We start from the raw sequence: 21,330 nt of genomic DNA on the forward strand, positions 1-21,330 counted from the left end.
CCCTTTCCAGGTAATACAGATTGACTTCATTCAATTACCCCCTTGTCGAAATTTGAAATATGTACTTGTTTGTATAGATGTTTTTTCAAATTGGGTCGAAGCATTTCCTGCGGCCACAAATACCGCTATGTTTACCGCTAAGAAAATTGTGCAGGAATTTGTATGTAGATATGGTATCCCTAGAATTATCGAAAGTGATAGGGGTACCCATTTTACAGGTGATGTCTTTCAAGGAATGTGTAAGTTGATGGGAATTGATAGTAAGCTGCACACTCCATACCGTCTACAGGCGAGTGCGAAGGTGGAAAGAGTGAACAGCACTATTAAAAATAAACTGAGCAAAGTTATGGCAGAGACAGGATTGACATGGCCAGAAGCTTTACCCATTGTACTGTACAGCATCAGAACCACTCCCAGGTCCCCTCTTAATCTGTCTCCCTTTGAAATCTTGTTTGGTCGACAACCGCATGTTATGATTAACCCTCAGGATGATTTGAAGTGTAACAATGAAGTGACCGTAAAATACTTGATTAACATGAGTAAACAGCTAAGGAATCAAAATGATAATTTGAAGTTGGTGATTCCTGATTTACCAGATAGTAATTGTCATGACATTGAACCTGGGGATTATGTAATGATACGGAATTTTCTACGCTCAGGTTGCCTTATTGACAGATGGGAAGGACCATACCAAGTCTTATTGACTAGCACTACAGCATTGAAGGTTGCCAAGAGAGAGACTTGGGTTCATTCGTCCCACTGTAAGAAGGTTGCTGATCCAGAGAAGTCCCGTGATAAGGAACAGACGGTAGAGGAAGTTGTATCACTGGAGTGTCTGTTCCAGGAGGACTGAGGCGGCACCTGAGCATTGAAAATCACAAGATCAAAAGCAGTTGTCGATTCCCCGTTCCCTTTTATTGTTTTTCTCCACTTCCCATCCCCTCTCCCTCAATTATTTTTTTTCCCCCTTCTCATTCTTCTCCGTTTCCTCCTATAAGATGGACTTGCCCCAAGAGACTGTGATCCGGATTTTCCTGTTGACCATGATGTTGACCAGAGCAGTCTGTTCCGGCGAGAGTACCATGGAGGTCGAGAAAGGTTCTGGAATGGGTTCTGATGACAAAGATGGAGGCGTAGTTTTCCAAGAGCAACCTAATCAACAAGTAAAGGCGAGTATCAGAAAACGATCCGATAACATTGACAATAGAAGGAATTGTGAAGGATTGTTAGCTGAAGAAAACTGTATCTGTAGGCTCTGTGACAATGTAGTTGAGGATGGGTGCATCAAGAAATGACAATCCAGTTTTAATATCCACATGGACCGGCACCCCTTGAGTGACTATCACTCCTTAGTGGGTAGTGTGTTAAATCAGACACATTGTTGGGTATGCTCTCAAGTACCTCAAGGTCATAGCAAATCAGGACTAGTACCATTTCCTTTAACGATAGGGGAGGTACTTGAGCTAAAGGGTGGGAGACCGGTGGACAGGAGGTTTAATATCTCCAGTCCTCCTAGTTTGAAGCTCCACCAATATCATGTGGATAGATCCCTAATATGTTTTAACATTACCAATCCCCGAAAGCCGGGAAATTGGGAAGTGTCATGGAGTAACCAAACCATGACCTTTTCTTATAGAGCAGATAGAATGCCGACAGATACAGAGCTTATACGCCACATAGCCAGTAGAGAAAAATCTTTCCGGTATAGGTATACCCTAGGAAGTAGGATTACGAGAGTTGGAGAGGTATCACCAGGATACTGCGCACATATCGTACAAACTGATACGTGTACTAAACAGATGGGAGCATTAGGGTTAGGAGATTTCACATGGAAGATGTGTAATATGGTTATGTCCTACTCCGTCCCATATGTTCTCCCCGATGATGCATATTTCATATGCGGGAGGAAAGCGTATAAGTGGCTTGCCCCAAACTCTGAAGGATTGTGTTATATTGGGAAAGTACTGCCTGAGGTAATGACTGTATCACATGCCAAAATGAAAGATATACACCGTGTTGCCCAAGCTCCTTATACTCACACCCACTACGAGCACTTAGTTAAACGGCACCTGATAGAAAGAACAGAGCATCCGGCCTCTGACATGATCCATGAATCCACCGGGATTCAGTTTCTAATCGCGTTAGACATCACTCGCACCGCCAGAGGAGTGTTGAATTATAAATACATATCTGCGCTCGCAAATTTGTTAGACAATATCACAGAAATGTATGATGACACGTTTAGGTATACTGGAAGGGAACTTCAAGCTTATAAAACAGAACTGGTCCAGCATAGAATGGTTCTCAATTATCTCACGGCAGTAACAGGTGGATATTGTGTCACACTGGCAACGCAGTACGGCGTGAAATGCTGCACATATATAACGAATAGTACCGAGGACCCGGTCGAGGTCATAGACCAAAAGATGGACGATATTCTCCAATTGAAGTGGGAATTTCGCAGGAGACACAATCTCACTCTTGCTGCTGTAGGTAATAAGCTGACTGGTTGGGTGTCATGGTTGAACCCGCGAAATTGGTTCTCTGGTTTAGGAGAATGGGCTCAAGGAGTCATAATGGATGTAGGGAAGTTTCTCCTATGTATCTTAGGTGTTGTCATATCGATTGGCTTGATATTTAGATGCGGTCAGGCTTTAATGAAGTGCAAACAAAGTACCAGGGTGATGAGTTTAAGGAGTGAGGAAATTGTAATTCCAATGGATTTGATTTATGACCCAAATGTAGAAACAATGATGTGATGAAAATGCGATTTCTACGGTCCGTTTCTTTCACCTGTTTTTCTGTTTTTTTCCAAGGTAAAAAGACCCACTTTTGACGAGGAATTTGATGATCCTGTATACAGACAACTGATGGATTAAAGAAGAAGTTTTGACAACCTTATACACAGAGATTTGATGAACTTTGCCATAGACCCCCAGTTTCCCTAGAAATTTTAAAATTACGCTAGCCCAACACTTTTGTAAGTCTATGGACATTGACAAAGCTTTTTGCCCACACGCCTTTTGGCAAAAGCACAAAGAAGACTGCATTCAACAGACACCGAACAAGACTTCAACCGACAAATGTTCATTAACCTGACATAGAATACCACTGCATTTACCGTAATTATGTCTTTTCTTCATCTCTACAACCTTCAGGTAATTACACACATAGTCGATAGAGAATACAGGCACAGATATCAGCAATCACATATTCCCCCATTCATGTATCATCAACTAAAATGTGCTCCCCATTTTGTTGCAACCAAAATCCGAAAAGAGCTCGGTAAAGTTTGACAGCCCATCCACAGACCCGTACCACGGGATAAGAAGGAATTCAAATGTATACTTCGCAATACCTCGAAGCTTGATTTAAAACACGTACGGCGCGATGATACATGACCCCCAAACACGGATTCATACACACATGCTTCTGCTATCTCACTAGGTCATACCCTCTTCACACCTTCTCCTCTCTCCTCCCTTACCCAACCATGAAAATGTATTAACCCCTGACATATATTTTTCTCTTTTTGAAATGTTTTAGGAAGTGGCAGTTATTGTTGACTGCCAAAGGGTGGACTGTCAAAGTCAGAAAAATATCACGATGCACACTGCCATATTTGCACCTCATATGTGTCCCTGCTGCGCATGCGTGCGCTCTCCCGTGCGTGCGCATACTCGCTGTTGCGGGCACCCGCAGGCGCACGGTATGCGCATTTACGGTAGAGATTGTGTGCGTCTAGCGGGCGACTCTTTCGTTACATATTTTCACCATATAATGTATTTTGTAGATTATGGTCCCTTTGATAGAATCTGAAAGTTTGGTTAATGTAGAATGTTCATGTACGGAGAAATCCCTCTTTGTTTGATACGAAGGGTCAGACAGGAGTAATACAGTGGTGTTTAGTATCCATCGGAAGAGTATTTAATTAGCAATATTCCGGTGTTGGTTTGAAGCGAATTAATCTCTCGTGCGAATAGTTATGGACATAAGAAGTTTATGTCCATTTACTATTATTTGCACTTACTTATCCATGCGGCGGGAAACCTAGTTTCCCACCCACCTGAGCAGTTGGAAATTGTCACAGCCCACCTGTATGAATCAACCTATGACCTTTTGTTATAATGCGAGGAGAAATTCCTGTGTCCAATGAACAATGAGATTGTACGGACCATTGAATTGTATTGTGTGTGGGGCATAAATAGACAAGCCGATCACATCCAGCTCACTCTTCAACGGTTCTCATTGCTGATAATCGGGAGCTGGATGTCCAGAGGCGCATGCGATCGTTCCCCTTTGTGCGTAAGTTTTTCTCCGCAATCATATTGTATTTCTTGTTATTGTGGGCCATTTCTCTCTCTCTCTCTTCTCCCCTTTCTCTCTTAATTTTCCTGCAAACGTAATTGTATTATATTGTATTTCCTGTGTAGTTATCTGGTTAGTTAGTCTATGTTATATTGTAGTGTGTGACTTGTATTGTATTATTCTTTTTGCAAGTAATAACATTCATATAAGGCGTTAGACCCTAAGCACGGTATCGGTGTATTTCATATAGTGTTAAGTATTTTCAGAGCGTCGGTGACGCTCGAACAGCTTTTAAGATAATCAGGCTACACAAGGTTGCATCTACACTCTATCATTACACTAAGGTTTTGCTGCATAATACATTGTTTATGGTTTAGATATAAAGGTTTAACATTGTGAGCGTCAGCGCCGCTGGTGATCTCCTCGTGGTCCCGAGCGTCCGCTACGCTATAGCGAGTCATTACGTTAGTCGGCAGCCAATAGCGTGCCTGCCTGTGATCTCTTGGCCGTGAGCGAACGTGACGCTTGAGCGTCTCGACCACGGCTAAGCGATTGTTACGCAACGTGCGTACCCTTACGGTACTCCATACGTAAATAGCGTACAGTGTTCTTAGACCTCATAAAGGGTTTTATATAAGATAAATATTTAGCTTTATCAGCTCCATAGACACTGTCAGAGATCTCTCCACTCCGCGTCTTCTGCTGCCCGAGCCCAGGCCCGAGCTCCATAGACACTGTCAGAGCTCTCTCCACTCCGCGTCTCCTGCTGCCCGCCCCCAGGCCCGAGCTCCATAGACACTGTCAGAGCTCTCTGCACTCCGCGTCTCCTGCTGCCCGCCCCCAGCCCCGAGCTCCATAGACACTGCCAGAGCTCTCTCCACTCCGCGTCTCCTGCTGCCCGCCCCCAGCCCCGAGCTCCATAGACACTGTCAGAGCTCTCTGCACTCCGCGTCTCCTGCTGCCCGCCCCCAGGCCCGAGCTCCATAGACACTGTCAGAGCTCTCTCCACTCCGCGTCTCCTGCTGCCCGCCCCCAGCCCCGAGCTCCATAGACACTGTCAGAGCTCTCTGCACTCCACGTCTCCTGCTGCCCGCCCCCAGGCCCGAGCTCCATAGACACTGTCAGAGATCTCTCCACTCCGCGTCTCCTGCTGCCCGCCCCCAGCCCCGAGCTCCATAGACACTGTCAGAGCTCTCTGCACTCCGCGTCTCCTGCTGCCCGCCCCCAGGCCCGAGCTCCATAGACACTGTCAGAGCTCTCTGCACTCCGCGTCTCCTGCTGCCCGCCCCCAGGCCCGAGCTCCATAGACACTGTCAGAGCTCTCTGCACTCCACGTCTCCTGCTGCCCGCCCCCAGGCCGAGCTCCATAGACACTGTCAGAGCTCTCTCCACTCCGCGTCTCCTGCTGCCCGCCCCCAGGCCCGAGCTCCATAGACACTGTCAGAGATCTCTGCACTCCGCATCTCCTGCTGCCCGCCCCCAGGCCCGAGCTCCATATACACTGTCAGAGCTCTCTGCACTCCGCGTCTCCTGCTGCCCGCCCCCAGGCCCGAGCACCATAGACACTGTCAGAGCTCTCTCCACTCCGCGTCTCCTGCTGCCCGCCCCCAGGCCCGAGCTCCATAGACACTGTGCCTGACATGCTGTCCTCCCCAGCCAACAGGTAATCACTGATCCGTTATAACCGCCGCTCTCTCTGCTGTGTCGGGCCGGCTGTAAGTGAAGGGAGGCGGCACCAACCATGCTCCACCCTCCCTGTCTATCAGTAACTTGGGGGGTGAGGAGCTCACGGCTGCACAGCACCAATTGGAAGGGGACGGGGAGGCAGTAGGAGGATTACACTGGTTGCGGTGTGCATCGGTCATCACAGCGCATCCTGTGGGACCCACTGATTTCTGAAAACCGCGTCCCTTAGTGCTTATAGCGCGTAACATACGTGCTATAGCGAGTATTTGTGAACACTGTAACAGTAGTGCTCTACTAAGTGAACAGCTGAAGTATAATTGAAATTGCTAATGATTTTACACACCTAGGGGTAAATTTGATGGGAGTTCTATTTAAAATGGAATGTTGCCCATAGCAACCAATCACATTCCAGATATTATCTTCTAGAAGGTGCTAGATAAATCAGAAGTAGAATCTCCCCAATTACCCCCAAGTGAATGTTTATAGTGCCTGAATAGAGATCTATTACAGACGTGCTGTGTGTGTTTATACTCTCACATTTTGGAGGTCAGAATTGTTCTTATATATAGAAGATATATGATTTTATGTATGTACCAACTTTATCCTTAAAATACTACATAGTTATAAAGAATATATACTGCGCTCTTTTTCTATTCAGTAAGGATTGCAGATTCTGCTTTTTAGCATCCTTTTTTCCAATGCTGGGGGCCGCCCATTGCAGGGCAAGGCCGCCCAGCATGCTACCCACCGCCCACCCACTGCGATCACACTGTAATTATGATCACACCGCAATTACAGCGTGATCGCAGAAACTGTGGATGCCTCCTGACGATCGGCGTGGCTCCGTGTGCCAAAACGCAGCCGCCCGAAAATGCCGCCGACATGCCCTTGTTTCCCCGATGCCGCCCCGAAAGTGCTCGGCCGTCGCACAGGACGGGACCTGAGTGCGCAGTGCTGCCACCGCCGGGGTTATTGCGGTCTCATCAGCTAGCGATGCATCAATTAGACTATGCCCCCATAGTCTTTCTTTTATTTATTTTTTTGCGTATTTCAGAGATACTCATCAGCAGCTGCGGTATACCATACCTCCCAACTGTCCTGATTGTCGTGGAACTGTCCCACCCGTGGGCCGCAGAGTCCTTCAGTAAAAGGGGGAGGGGGGCAGTGGGAGGCTCTTGTCAGTCACTGCTCTGTGGTGTATAGATGCTGTGTCTAGTCACGGGAAACAGAGAGCTGAGCATGAAAATGGGGGCGTGGCTTGCGATCACGATTTTGCCCCAGAGCCAAGACCCCTTTTGCAGAGGTCACACCACTTTTTCGGGAGCGCGCGAGAAGTCCCAAATCCGCCTTTCAACATGTTGGGAGGTATGAGTATACTGTAATAGGAGATCATTAGGTTTGGTAAATGTATTTATTGGTTGTGCCAGAATTTATTCTTTTTATTTATGAATATGCCTGTTTGCCTATGGCCGTGTTTCTCAAACTGTGTGCTGTGGCACCCTAGGGTGTCTCAGGACACTGGCAGGGGTGCCCTGGGTTGGTGGTCCAGGATCAAATGAAATTATTTCTGGTCAATGTAATAGGCCAGAGGTTCCCAAACGCGGTCCCCAAGGCACCCCAACAGTCCAGGATTTAGGTATATCCATGGCTCAGCGCAGATGGTTAAATCAAATTGACTGAGGCGCTAATTAAGTCACCTGTGGCCAAGCATGGATACATTTAAAACCTGGACCGTTGGGGTGCCTTGAGGACTGCGTTTGGGAAGGGTGTGGTATGGAAGGTAGATAGTAACTAGGTCGACAGTGTCTAGGTCGACCACTATTGGTTGACAGTAACTAGGTCGACAGGGTCTTTAGGTCGACAGGTCAAAAGGTCGACATGGGTTTTTTGTTTTTTTGGTGTCGTTTTCTTTGTAGAGTGACAGGGAACCCCAATTAGTGCACTGTGTCCCCTCGCATCGGGCAAGGTGCGCTCGGCACAGATTACCGTTCCAATCGTAGTCCACGTGGATCTTTAAGTATGAAAAGGTTAAAAAAAAAAGAAATTGGGAAAAACTCATGTCGACCTTTTGACCTGTGGATCTAGAACATGTCGACCTAGAGACCCTGTCGACCTAGTTACTGTCGACCAATAGTGGTCGACCTAGACACTGTCGACTTAGAGACCGCAACCCGTTTGGGAACCTATGTAATAGGCAAAACCAGTGCTGGTGGCTTCAAATCATTAAATATGTGGACAAAGAGAAGCAAATCTTGTCCCTCACTACATAACTGAACTTAAGGATGGCAAATAAATACAATTTACTTAATTTAATATTTCTTTCTAAAATTCGCCATAAAAAAAACTTTTGGATTAGGGGTGCCGTGAAAATTTTTTGATGCTCTAGAGAGGTGATTCAGAAAAGTTTGGGAACCACCATGCTATGGTGTGCGCACATATTCCCATCCTTGTTCCATTGTTAGAAAATGCCTCTCAATAGCCAGAATGTCCCATATAAAACCCATATCCTATGGCACTATGTGCCTGACTGAGGGGCGCACCCAGTCTCACGCACAGACGAAATTTCCACTGTACGCACAGGGTACTTGCGAAAATATGCTACTGACTCAGACGCCATCTTGTGCACAGAGACGCCCACTGCTGCTGTCTCACATCTGCTGTTCACGTACATAAGCAGGAACATTGGGAACAAAGACCTACAAGCAACCCTATGCTGTCTCAGACTGAGCGGCTTTCCTAAGGGGCAGAGGCCTCCCCAGCTGGCAAGTTCTGGAGGTTGCATCATCATGGCCTTACCCCCCCCCCCAGCTGCTCAATCATTGGATCATTACACAACAAGGGTCAAGCAATAATGACGCGTTTCGCATTTCCCTATGCACTCCATGCAGACCTTCATTACACTGACCACTCAGAGATAGGAGTTACTACATTAAGTGGAAAGATTTGTAAGGGAGCATTTTGGGGATATGGACATGTTGGCTAGTCTCTGCCCTATGCAACAATGAGTAACATATGGTGTGATCTCTGTAGGCCCATGGATAAGGTGGGAAAACCAGCAGCCCGTGGAAATGGGATAAGCTGTGAGAAGCCCTGCGGTATCTCTGTCTGTGTAATGAGGATACTCCATCTCACTGTCTACAGCAGGCTGTGTACACATGTACACTAGGTCAGTGGTTCTCAACCTCGGTCCTCAAGTACCCCCAACAGTTCATGTTTTCCAGGTCACCTAGCAGTTGAACAGGTGTATTCATTACTCACCGACACATTATAAAAGACCCACAGGTGGTGCAAGTTATTTCACTTGCAATCTTGTGAGGAGACCTGGAAAACATGAACTGTTGGGGGTCCTTGAGGACCGAGGTTGAGAACCACTGCACTAGGTCACTTGTAATGTGATTGCCATATGGCTCATACTTATTCCTCCCAGCAATTCCTCTCTGCCCTCTCTGTGGTGTATGCATACTGTGCCCTGTCCTATCATGGACATGCTCTATATAGGACTCAGCTGCATGGGGGCTGTTGACACTTCTATTTTTATTATTATTACTGTTATCATATATGCATGCTTGCCTACCTGACCCTCTCCATGAGGGAGAAAATGCTCTGTTCCTGGACTTTCCTGGTAATGTATGATTGCCATCACCTGTGGTGAGATAGTTATTTGATAAGAAAGGTGTTTCACCACAGGTGATGGCAATCATACATTACCAGGAAAGTCCAGGAACAGAGCATTTTCCCCCTCATGGAGAGGGTCAGGTAGGCAAGTATGCATATATGTAATAATAACTACAATTGACGGAGTTGGTTCCTCCCAACCACCCCTTCCTTCTGCCGCCACTTGGTATGACCGAGGCGCCGCCCCCTTGCTTCGGCGAGAACAAATCAGGAAGCCCAAATCAGGTCTCCATGGCAACGGTTCCGCCCCTCTCCTCCGGTCTCCATGGCGACGCGCGGCCTGCTCCTCTCTCCCGCTCGCAGTAGGCGCCGCCATTTTGGAAAGGGGAGGGGTAGGAAACCCGTTTGACGTCGTCATAACGACCGAGTACTGCCCGGTCCCCCGAGTAACTCCGAGTGTTGCCAACAGCCCCCAGCGCCCGGTTCCCTGTGACAGCTCCGCCTCCGGGCACTTACCGTGGGGTTCCGGCTTCAGTCCAGTGCTGGGCGGCGGGGAGTGCCCGGTGGGGGAAGAGTCCGGCCCCCACCCTGCTAGGAACGGAAAGACCGTGTAATGTGGCGGCGGTGACGGTGGGGGGGGGGGACGGGGAACTAGCCGCCGGGGGTTGTTGTTGTTGTTGATTGCCGTTGCCGGGGTTCTTGTCGCCACGACTACCGTGGCTATGGCCGCTCCGTCCCTCACCCGGGCAACTGTTGCTACCGACCCTCCCCCTTCCTTCTGTCGTCAACGAAGGCAGAGCAAAGGGGTGCTCTGATTGGTCCGACGATGTGTCAGTCAAGATGTAATTGGAAACGAGTTATGTATGTCAAACGTCTGTCAAAATAAGTTGGGCGTAAACCTTAGGGGTTAGACCTCCTCGGATTGGTCACATCGGTGTCAGTCAGTAAAGCCGGTGTCGTGATTGGGCAGCTGGCTATCCTGCACCCGCCCCTGTGTGCGTTCTTGGAAACCTGTCACAGTGTGACTGGGTGGTGAGGCGCCTGAGGAGAGCCGACGCGCATGCGCCGTGCGCAATGACTCCTGGGAGTTGTAGTTGCGAAAGTCCGCAACACAACTTCATTTTGTTTCCAATGCACACAGTCAGACAGTCCCAGCCAGGAAGCTTATCAAGACTTCTCCCCAATAACCGAAAATGTCCCGCTAATGAGGCTCTGAAATTACCCCAGAGTCTCCACTCTTAATCTTTCGGATGACTGAAAAATGTTCACCCACTGAAAAATGATTTCCCATTTTTTTGCATGTAGATTATTTCTGTTAAGGGCCCCTTACACTAGTGCGATAATTGCACATTTTCATGCAATTGCGACGAGTTCCTGAGATGTATAGCATGAAAAATGTCAAATTGCATGTACTTTTCTTGCGATTGCGCGCTCCCGTGTGTCACCCATTGCAATCACAGATCGCACGTGCTGCACGTGAGATTTATCTCAATTGCATGTAAATAGGTTTAATAACAGATTGCCTGAGATAAATCACATGTAAAATTACACTCAAGTACGAAATCGCAATTGCAGGCCCTCCCGGCCAGATTGCAGGGAAATTGTATGGAAGACGTTGCTGAGATACATCTCCCTAGTATATGGGGCCCTTTACCTCTGATTTCTGCAGCGGGGTACACTGTGTTCCACAGGGAATACATTGGGGTGTAGAGATGGATCTTGATCCAAGCACCAACAGGTTAAAGCTTTAGCTGTCCCAAGATGCATCGGTCACTTAACAGCAATGACGTGCGGTGAGGTCTGTGGCTGGGGAGGCACTGGATAATTCACTAGCGCCCCCATACTATAAAAAAATAAATACAAATGGGGATCCCATGTTTAACAAAAACCAGCACCAGGCTGAACCAGCCAGGGGGATAATGCCATAGCAGGGGAGACACTCGGTATGGGGTCCCCCTGCCATCACATTAAACTCCCCCAAACCAGTCAACCCAGGGCTGGAATTCCTCAGAAAGTGGGGACCCCAGAAAAATTGAATGGGGTCCCCCCTTCCGAGCAACATCCAGTATTGGTGGCGGGGGGTGAGGGGTTCATGCCATGCTAATATTGTTTTTTACAGGCGGCTTACAGGTCCTAGCAAACCTGCCCCATCATGCCGGCACTTGGAGAACCACAAGTGCCAGCATGCCCGGACATAAAGGGCCCACTGGCACCTGTAGTCCTCCTATAAAGAATATATTAAAATAAATACACAACACATTTAAAAAAAAAAAAGTTTATTGTACAGGGTCTTTTGCATGGCCACCGTCTCCCCAATTACTTCTGAAGTATTCTGTCTTCACCTGGGGGGCCGCCGCCTCCCCAGGGCTTCCCAGCGTCTTCTGTCCTCACCTGGGGGGCAGCGGCCTTTGGGCTGCTCTTTTACATGGCCGTCGCCTCCGCAGGGCTTCCAGGAGTCTTCGGTTTTCGGGAGCTCTTGCACGCTCCCTCCCCGCTGGCGGACTGACAGCCGCAACCACCGCTCGCTGGCTTTTATAAGCCAGTCCTGAGGGGCAGGGCGAGGACGCAGTGAGCCGTGATTGGCTCGCGGCGGCCATCCTAGATTTAAAAAATGACGCTAACAGCGCCAATTTTGAAATTGGAACCGCTCTGCTCCGCAACTCTGCAAAATGACAGGCAGGGACTGGATCCAAGAGGATCCAGTCCTGCCGTCATGCCAGCCATCCCCGCCGGGTCCCGCTGCCGCACATCCCGCTGTCCAACCAGTGATGATAGCAGATCCATCACTGGACAGCTGTATCATACTTGCCTACTCTCCCGGAATGGCCGGGATTCCGGGAGACTCCCGAAAATCGGGTGACCCTCCCGGCCCCCCGGAAGAGCAGGCAAGTCTCCCGATTCGTGGGGTCCCCCCTGCCCGTCCGCCCACTTAGTGTGTAGAGTGGGCGGTCCGGGCAGTTGATGACGCGATTCTTACTGAATCGCGTCATCATAGCCACGCCCCATGCAGTGTAATGCCGGTGATCGCGGCATTACAGAGCGGGGTGGGGCTTAAAAGAGGCATCATCATGACCCCACCCTTGCTCCGCCCCCACTCCGCCCTTTCTCCGCCCCGTCCTGCCTCCGGCCCACCCCTCCTCGACGTCACAGCCTCCCCTGCCCGCCCTCTGAGCCGACCTGGCTGCTCTCTCCCGCAGAGAGCAGCCAGAATGTAGGTAAGTATGAGCTGTAGCCAGTGACAGATCCTTTCATGTGCAGTTAAAGCACGCCCCTGTCACGAGGCACTTATACAAGTGCCGCTTTCAATGTTATTTTGAATGGGCTTTTCCTGCCCATGGTTTGGCCCCGCTCTCGCCCGCCCCCTGCTCCAGCGCCTTTCCTATTGTCAGTGGGAGCTATCGGTGCCTCCCAAACCCAATTTTAATTTGAAAATGGCTATTGTAATACAAAGCAGATACTTATGACACAGAATATGTGTCATGAGTATCTTCTTTGTATTATTTTAACCACTAGTGACAGGGGAGTGCCTGCCTCCCCTGACTGCACGTCCCTGCTTAACAGGTGGGCTGCTCTGGGCAGCCCTGAAAAAGCTTTTTCTGACAGAAAATTTCTGCAAAACTGGGCTGTATGTCAGGGTGACACTTCAGCACTGCAGCTTCATCACCTCCTAAGCGGCTTTGCATACTCCCGCTGGCTCAGTTCCCGGGTACGTGCGGCGGAGACGCTCTGGCTTAGGCACACAGTCGCAGACGCTCTACTGGTATGCGTGTGTCACGATCCGGGTATCTGGACGCCATTTCTTACCTATCAGATGCCTCCTAAGGCTGGCTCAGCGCTCCAGGACCGGATCCCATCTGTTATCCTGATGTGCACATTCCCGCATCCTCTCCTGTCTCTCTGGACGCAGTCACAGTAACGCCTTATACATCTGGCATGGCGTCTCCCGCGGCCTCCGCCGCCGTCCCTGAGCTTCTGCATTCAGAGTGGCGATTACGTCAGCCGCGGCCTCCGCTGTGTCCGCGTGGTCGGATGTGCATCTGTCAGCCTGGCGTCTCCTGTCTCCGGTGGCCAGCGCCGCCATTACTGTTTTCCAGACCACATGGATTACAATCCAAACTTCCCTCCAAGTGTCTGCATGGGCGCAGCCATCTTGGATTCTGTCAGCTGATCATTCCTACCAATCCGTTGTCAGTATTATTAATTTGCATAATTGCCTAGCCAATGCCTTCCTTGCTGCAGGTATAAATAGGTTGTGCCTGAGCAAGGAAGGCGTCAGTGCTTTGGTTGTTAAACCTAGTTCCAGTTTGTCTCTCTTCTGTGAATGTCTTCCAGGTTCCAGCTCCTGTCTCCAGACTTCTGCTATAGAGACCCGCACTAGCATTCCATCTGCGGTGTAGCCTGACTCTCCGATCCATTCTGGACTCACCTGTTTCCAGCTACAACATCACCTGCTTCCAGCTTAGCTTCCAGCAGTGTACAGCTTCTCTTAAATGGCCGGTGTCCTTTCTGCAGTTTACCACTCTCCACCGGTATTATTATTTCTCTGACGTCCTAGTGGATGCTGGGACTCCGTCAGGACCATGGGGATTAGCGGCTCCGCAGGAGACAGGGCACAAAAATAAAAGCTTTAGGACTAGGTGGTGTGCACTGGCTCCTCCCCCTATGACCCTCCTCCAAGCCTCAGTTAGGTTTTTGTGCCCGTCCGAGCAGGGTGCAATCTAGGTGGCTCTCCTAAAGAGCTGCTTAGAAAAAGTTATTAGGTTTTTTATTTTCAGTGAGTCCTGCTGGCAACAGGCTCACTGCAACGAGGGACTTAGGGGAGAAGAAGTGAACTCACCTGCGTGCAGGATGGATTGGCTTCTTAGGCTACTGGACACCATTAGCTCCAGAGGGATCGAACACAGGCCCAGCCATGGAGTCCGGTCCCGGAGCCGCGCCGCCGACCCCCTTGCAGATGCCGAAAAGTGAAGAGGTCCAGAAACCGGCGGCAGAAGACTTTTCAGTCTTCATGAGGTAGCGCACAGCACTGCAGCTGTGCGCCATTGTTGTCAGCACACTTCACACCAGCGGTCACTGAGGGTGCAGGGCGCTGGGGGGGGGCGCCCTGGGCAGCAATGATAATACCTTGTTCTGGCTAAAAATACATCACATATAGCCCCTGGGGCGATATGGATGTATTTAACCCCTGCCAGGTCTCACAAACACCGGGAGAAGAGCCCGCCGAAATAGGGGGCGGGGCCTATCTCCTCAGCACACAGCGCCATTTTCCTGCACAGCTCCGCTGCGAGGAAGGCTCCCAGGACTCTCCCCTGCACTGCACTACAGAAACAGGGTAAAAAAACAGAGAGGGGGGGCACTTTTTTGGCGATATTGATATATTAAGCTGCTATAAAGGAAACAACACTTCTGTAGGGTTGTTCCTATATATTTATAGCGCTTGGGTGTGTGCTGGCAAACTCTCCCTCTGTCTCCCCAAAGGGCTAGTGGGGTCCTGTCTTCGATAAGAGCATTCCCTGTGTGTCTGCTGTGTGTCGGTACGTGTGTGTCGACATGTATGAGGACGATGTTGGTGTGGAGGCGGAGCAATTGCCGGTAATGGTGATGTCACCCCCTAGGGAGTCGACACCGGAATGGATGGCTTTGTTTATGGAATTACGTGATAATGTCAGCACGTTACAAAAATCAGTTGACGACATGAGACGGCCGGCAAACCAGTTAGTACCTGTCCAGGCGTCTCAGACACCGTCAGGGGCTGTAAAACGCCCTTTACCTCAGTCGGTCGCCACAGACCCAGACACGGACACCGAATCTAGTGTCGACGGTGAAGAAACAAACGTATTTTCCAGTAGGGCCACACGTTATATGATCACGGCAATGAAGGAGGCTTTGCATATCTCTGATACTGCAAGTACCACAAAAAGGGGTATTATGTGGGGTCTGAAAAAACTACCTGTAGTTTTTCCTGAATCAGAGGAATTGAATGAAGTGTGCGATGAAGCGTGGGTTAACCCCGATAGAAAACTGCTAATTTCAAAGAAGTTATTGGCATTATATCCTTTCCCGCCAGAGGTTAGGGCGCGCTGGGAAACACCCCCTAGGGTGGATAAGGCACTCACACGCTTATCAAAACAAGTGGCGTTACCGTCTCCTGAAACGGCCGCCCTCAAGGATCCAGCTGATAGGAGGCTGGAAACTACCCTGAAAAGTATATACACTCATACTGGTGTTATACTGCGACCAGCCATCGCCTCAGCATGGATGTGCAGTGCTGGGGTGGTTTGGTCGGATTCCCTGACTGAAAATATTGATACCCTGGATAGGGACAGTATTTTATTGACTATAGAGCAATTAAAGGATGCTTTTCTTTATATGCGAGATGCTCAGAGGGATATTTGCACTCTGGCATCGAGAGTAAGTGCGATGTCCATATCTGCCAGAAGAAGTTTATGGACGCGACAGTGGTCAGGTGATGCGGATTCCAAACGGCATATGGAAGTATTGCCGTATAAAGGGGAGGAATTATTTGGGGTCGGTCTATCGGATTTGGTGGCCACGGCAACAGCCGGGAAATCCACCTTTTTACCTCAGGTCCCCTCCCAACAGAAAAAGACACCGTCTTTTCAGCCGCAGTCCTTTCGTTCCTATAAGAACAAGCGGGCAAAAGGACAGTCATATCTGCCCCGAGGCAAAGGAAAGGGTAAGAGAGTGCACCAAGCAGCTCCCACCCAGGAGCAGAAGCCCTCCCCGGCTTCTGCAAAGCCCTCAGCATGACGTTGGGGCTTTACAAGCGGACTCAGGGGCGGTGGGGGGTCGACTCAAGAATTTCAGCGCACAGTGGGCTCACTCACAGGTGGACCCCTGGATCCTGCAGGTAGTATCTCAGGGTTACAGGTTGGAATTCGAGAAGTCTCCCCCTCGCCGGTTCCTAAAGTCTGCTCTGCCAACGTCTCCCTCAGACAGGGCGACGGTATTGGAAGCCATTCACAAGCTGTATTCTCAGCAGGTGATAGTCAAGGTACCCCTCCTACAACAGGGAAAGGGGTATTATTCCACACTATTTGTGGTACCGAAGCCGGACGGCTCGGTAAGACCTATTCTAAATCTGAAATCTTTGAACCTGTACATACAAAAATTCAAGTTCAAGATGGAGTCACTCAGAGCAGTGATAGCGAATCTGGAAGAAGGGGACTTTATGGTGTCCCTGGACATCAAGGATGCTTACCTGCATGTCCCAATTTGCCCTTCACATCAAGGGTACCTCAGGTTCGTGGTGCAAAACTGTCATTATCAGTTTCAGACGCTGCCGTTTGGATTGTCCACGGCACCTCGGGTCTTTACCAAGGTAATGGCCGAAATGATGTTTCTTCTGCGAAGAAAAGGCGTATTAATTATCCCTTACTTGGACGATCTCCTGATAAGGGCAAGGTCCAGAGAACAGCTGGAGGACGTAGTAGCACTAACCCAAGTAGTGCTGCAACAGCACGGGTGGATTCTGAATTTTCCAAAATCTCAATTGACCCCGACGACACGTCTGCTGTTCCTGGGAATGATTCTGGACACAGTTCAGAAAAGGGTGTTTCTTCCGGAGGAGAAAGCCAGGGAGTTATCCGAACTTGTCAGGAACCTCCTAAAACCAGGAAAAGTGTCTGTGCATCAATGCACAAGAGTCCTGGGAAAAATGGTGGCTTCTTACGAAGCGATTCCATTCGGCAGATTCCACGCACGAACTTTTCAGTGGGATCTGCTGGACAAATGGTCCGGATCGCATCTGCAGATGCATCAGCGGATAACTTTGTCTCCACGGACAAGGGTGTCTCTTCTGTGGTGGTTGCAGAGTGCTCATCTGTTAGAGGGCCGCAGATTCGGCATACAGGACTGGGTCCTGGTGACCACGGATGCCAGTCTGAGAGGCTGGGGAGCGGTCACACAGGGAAGAAACTTCCAGGGAGTGTGGTCAAGCCTGGAGATGTCTCTTCACATAAATATACTGGAGCTAAGAGCGATTTACAATGCTCTAAGCCAGGCAAAACCCCTGCTTCAGGGTCAGCCGGTGTTGATCCAGTCGGTCAACATCACGGCAGTCGCCCACGTAAACAGACAGGGCGGCACAAGAAGCAGGAGGGCAATGGCAGAAGCTGCAAGGATTCTTCGCTGGGCGGAAGATCATGTGATAGCACTGTCAGCAGTGTTCATTCCGGGAGTGGACAACTGGGAAGCGGACTTCCTCAGCAGACACGATCTACACCCGGGAGAGTGGGGACTTCATCCAGAAGTCTTCCACATGATTGTGAACCGTTGGGAAAAACCAAAGGTGGATATGATGGCGTCCCGCCTCAACAAAAAACTGGACAGGTATTGCGCCAGGTCAAGAGACCCTCAGGCAATAGCTGTGGACGCTCTGGTAACACCGTGGGTGTTCCAGTCAGTGTATGTGTTTCCTCCTCTGCCTCTCATACCAAAAGTACTGAGAATTATACGGCAAAGGGGAGTAAGAACGATACTCGTGGCTCCGGATTGGCCAAGAAGAACTTGGTACCCGGAACTTCAGGAGATGCTCACGGAAGATCCGTGGCCTCTACCTCTAAGACGGGACCTGCTTCAGCAGGGACCGTGTCTATTCCAAGACTTACCGCGGCTGCGTTTGACGGCATGGCGGTTGAACGCCGAATTCTAAGGGAAAAAGGCATTCCGGAAGAGGTCATCCCTACCCTGGTAAAAGCCAGGAAGGAGGTGACTGCACAACATTATCACCGCATTTGGAGAAAATATGTTGCGTGGTGTGAGGCCAGGAAGGCCCCGACGGAGGAATTTCAACTGGGTCGATTCCTACATTTCCTGCAAACAGGATTGTCTATGGGCCTCAAATTAGGGTCCATTAAGGTTCAAATTTCGGCCCTGTCGATTTTCTTCCAGAAAGAATTGGCTTCAGTTCCTGAAGTCCAGACTTTTGTAAAAGGAGTACTACATATACAGCCCCCGGTTGTGCCCCCAGTGGCTCCGTGGGATCTTAATGTAGTTTTGGATTTTCTCAAATCCCATTGGTTTGAGCCACTCAAATCGGTGGATTTGAAATATCTTACATGGAAAGTAACCATGCTACTGGCCCTGGCTTCAGCCAGGAGAGTGTCAGAATTGGCGGCTTTATCGTATAAAAGCCCATATCTGATTTTCCATTCGGACAGGGCAGAACTGCGGACGCGTCCTCAGTTTCTGCCTAAGGTGGTTTCAGCGTTTCACCTGAACCAGCCTATTGTGGTGCCTGCGGCTACTAGCGATTTGGAGGATTCCAAGTTGCTGGACGTTGTCAGGGCATTGAAAATATATATTTCAAGGACGGCTGGAGTCAGAAAATCTGACTCGCTGTTTATACTGTATGCACCCAACAAGCTGGGTGCTCCTGCTTCTAAGCAGACGATTGCTCGTTGGATTTGTAGCACAATTCAACTTGCACATTCTGTGGCAGGCCTGCCACAGCCTAAATCTATCAAGGCCCATTCCACAAGGAAGGTGGGCTCATCTTGGGCGGCTGCCCGAGGGGTCTCGGCATTACAACTCTGCCGAGCAGCTACGTGGTCGGGGGAGAACACGTTTGTAAAATTCTACAAATTTGATACCCTGGCTAAAGAGGACCTGGAGTTCTCTCATTCGGTGCTGCAGAGTCATCCGCACTCTCCCGCCCGTTTGGGAGCTTTGGTATAATCCCCATGGTCCTGACGGAGTCCCAGCATCCACTAGGACGTCAGAGAAAATAAGATTTTACTTACCGATAAATCTATTTCTCGTAGTCCGTAGTGGATGCTGGGCGCCCATCCCAAGTGCGGATTGTCTGCAATACTTGTACATAGTTATTGTTACAAAAAAATCGGGTTGTTATTGTTGTGAGCCGTCTGTTCAGAGGCTCCTACGTTTGTCATACTGTTAACTGGGTTCAGATCACAGGTTGTACGGTGTGATTGGTGTGGCTGGTATGAGTCTTACCCGGGATTCAAAATCCTTCCTTATTGTGTACGCTCGTCCGGGCACAGTATCCTAACTGAGGCTTGGAGGAGGGTCATAGGGGGAGGAGCCAGTGCACACCACCTAGTCCTAAAGCTTTTATTTTTGTGCCCTGTCTCCTGCGGAGCCGCTAATCCCCATGGTCCTGACGGAGTCCCAGCATCCACTACGGACTACGAGAAATAGATTTATCGGTAAGTAAAATCTTATTTTCTCCGCTCTCAAATTCTACATTTCATCTACATTGCATCGCTCTCAAGCTTTATTTATTATTTAACTGGTTCCAGCCAGTATCCACTCCGTGCCAACACCTGTCTGGTTCTAACCAGTACCCACAGCAGCATTTTATCTACAGCAGTCCAGCTTTCCCTGGAACACCAGCTGGTACGACCCTGGGCTTTCCTCATTGCTACAGTTGAGCCTGGTAAGGACTTTCCAACTTGCAGATAATAAGAACTGTCTCATACCACCAGAGCTCTGTGGCCCCTGCCACCCTGTAGTACCCAGGAACTGTATTATTATTTCTCTGCTGATTTTTATGTTACTTTTTACTGCTTCTGTGATGCATGGAGTTTGTCATAAATAAATATCATTGACTTTTACTCAATTTGTCGTGGTCACGCCTTCGGGCGGTTTCTCTTCATGTTACTTACTTGTCCAGGGGTCTGATACAACCTCCCAGGTTCCGGTACATCTCAGCCCCTACAACTGAGGCTGCCTTCCGTCAGCTCAGGCCCTCAGTTGTGACAGTAAGCACTGACCTAATAAATCCAGCCGGAGACCAGGATCAAGCGGCCAGGCCGATGCAAGAACTGGCAGCCCGACTAGAACATCAGGAGGCTGAACAGGGCCACATCATCCGCTGTCTCCAGGATCTCTCTACTCGGCTGGATGGGATTCAGACAACTCTCCGTGGATCAGGCGCTTCTGGTGCGTCAACCACAGTGACTCCAGTTATAACCCCACCCACCTTACCCATTTCTGCTCCACGTCTTCATCTTCCAACGCCAGCAAAATTTGACGGATCTCCAAGATTCTGCAGGGGATTTCTCAACCAGTGTGAGATTCAGTTTGAGCTACAACCTGGCAATTTTCCCAGTGACCGTACAAAAATTGCCTACATCATCTCACTTCTCAGTGGCTCAGCCCTTGACTGGGCATCACCGTTATGGGAGAGGTCCGACACCCTGCTATCTTCTTACACTGCATTCGTGTCAACATTCAGGCGCATCTTCGACGAGCCAGGCCGGGTAACTTCAGCTTCGTCTGAGATTCTCCGTTTACGCCAGGGATCACATACTGTAGGACAATATCTTATACAGTTCCAGATCCTGGCATCTGAACTGGCATGGAACGACGAGGCCCTGTATGCTGCATTCTGGCATGGTTTATCCGAGCGTATTAAAGATGAGTTAGCTACCAGAGACTTACCCTCCAAGTTAGATGAGCTAATCTCACTTTGTACAAAAGTTGACTTACGTTTCAGAGAGAGAGCAACTGAGCGTGGAAGATCATCTGCTCCAAAATCTTCTGCTCCTCCTCCTCGCCAACTGTCACCAACTAAAGATGAACCCATGCAAATTGGCCGTTCCCGTTTAACTCCTGCTGAGCGCCGAAGACGTCTCTCCGAGTCTCTCTGTCTTTATTGTGCAGCTCCGTCTCACACCATTAATGCCTGTCCCAAACGTCCGGGACTCCAAGTCCTAGCTCGTCAAGGAGAGGGCC

The 21,330-nt window shown here is 49.4% G+C and overlaps 1 protein-coding gene across 7 annotated transcripts in view; it reads right to left on the reverse strand.

Annotated features, from left to right (window-relative positions):
* RFX1 (regulatory factor X1) overlaps positions 1-10,617 on the reverse strand; it is a 106,391-nt gene extending 95,774 nt beyond the window's left edge. For 3 of the 7 annotated variants that reach the window (XM_063931122.1, XM_063931118.1, XM_063931119.1), the window contains exon 1: positions 10,126-10,463. The gene's annotated coding sequence lies outside the window, so the exon portion shown is untranslated. Of the gene's footprint in view, positions 1-10,125; positions 10,464-10,508 lie in introns of those variants that run through there. The other 4 variants (XM_063931124.1, XM_063931121.1, XM_063931120.1 and 1 more) reach the window with 3 other exon arrangements.
* Positions 10,618-21,330: the final 10,713 nt, after the last annotated feature.

This window comes from Pseudophryne corroboree, chromosome 6 (assembly GCF_028390025.1).
Source record: "Pseudophryne corroboree isolate aPseCor3 chromosome 6, aPseCor3.hap2, whole genome shotgun sequence".
NCBI lineage: Eukaryota > Metazoa > Chordata > Amphibia > Anura > Myobatrachidae > Pseudophryne > Pseudophryne corroboree.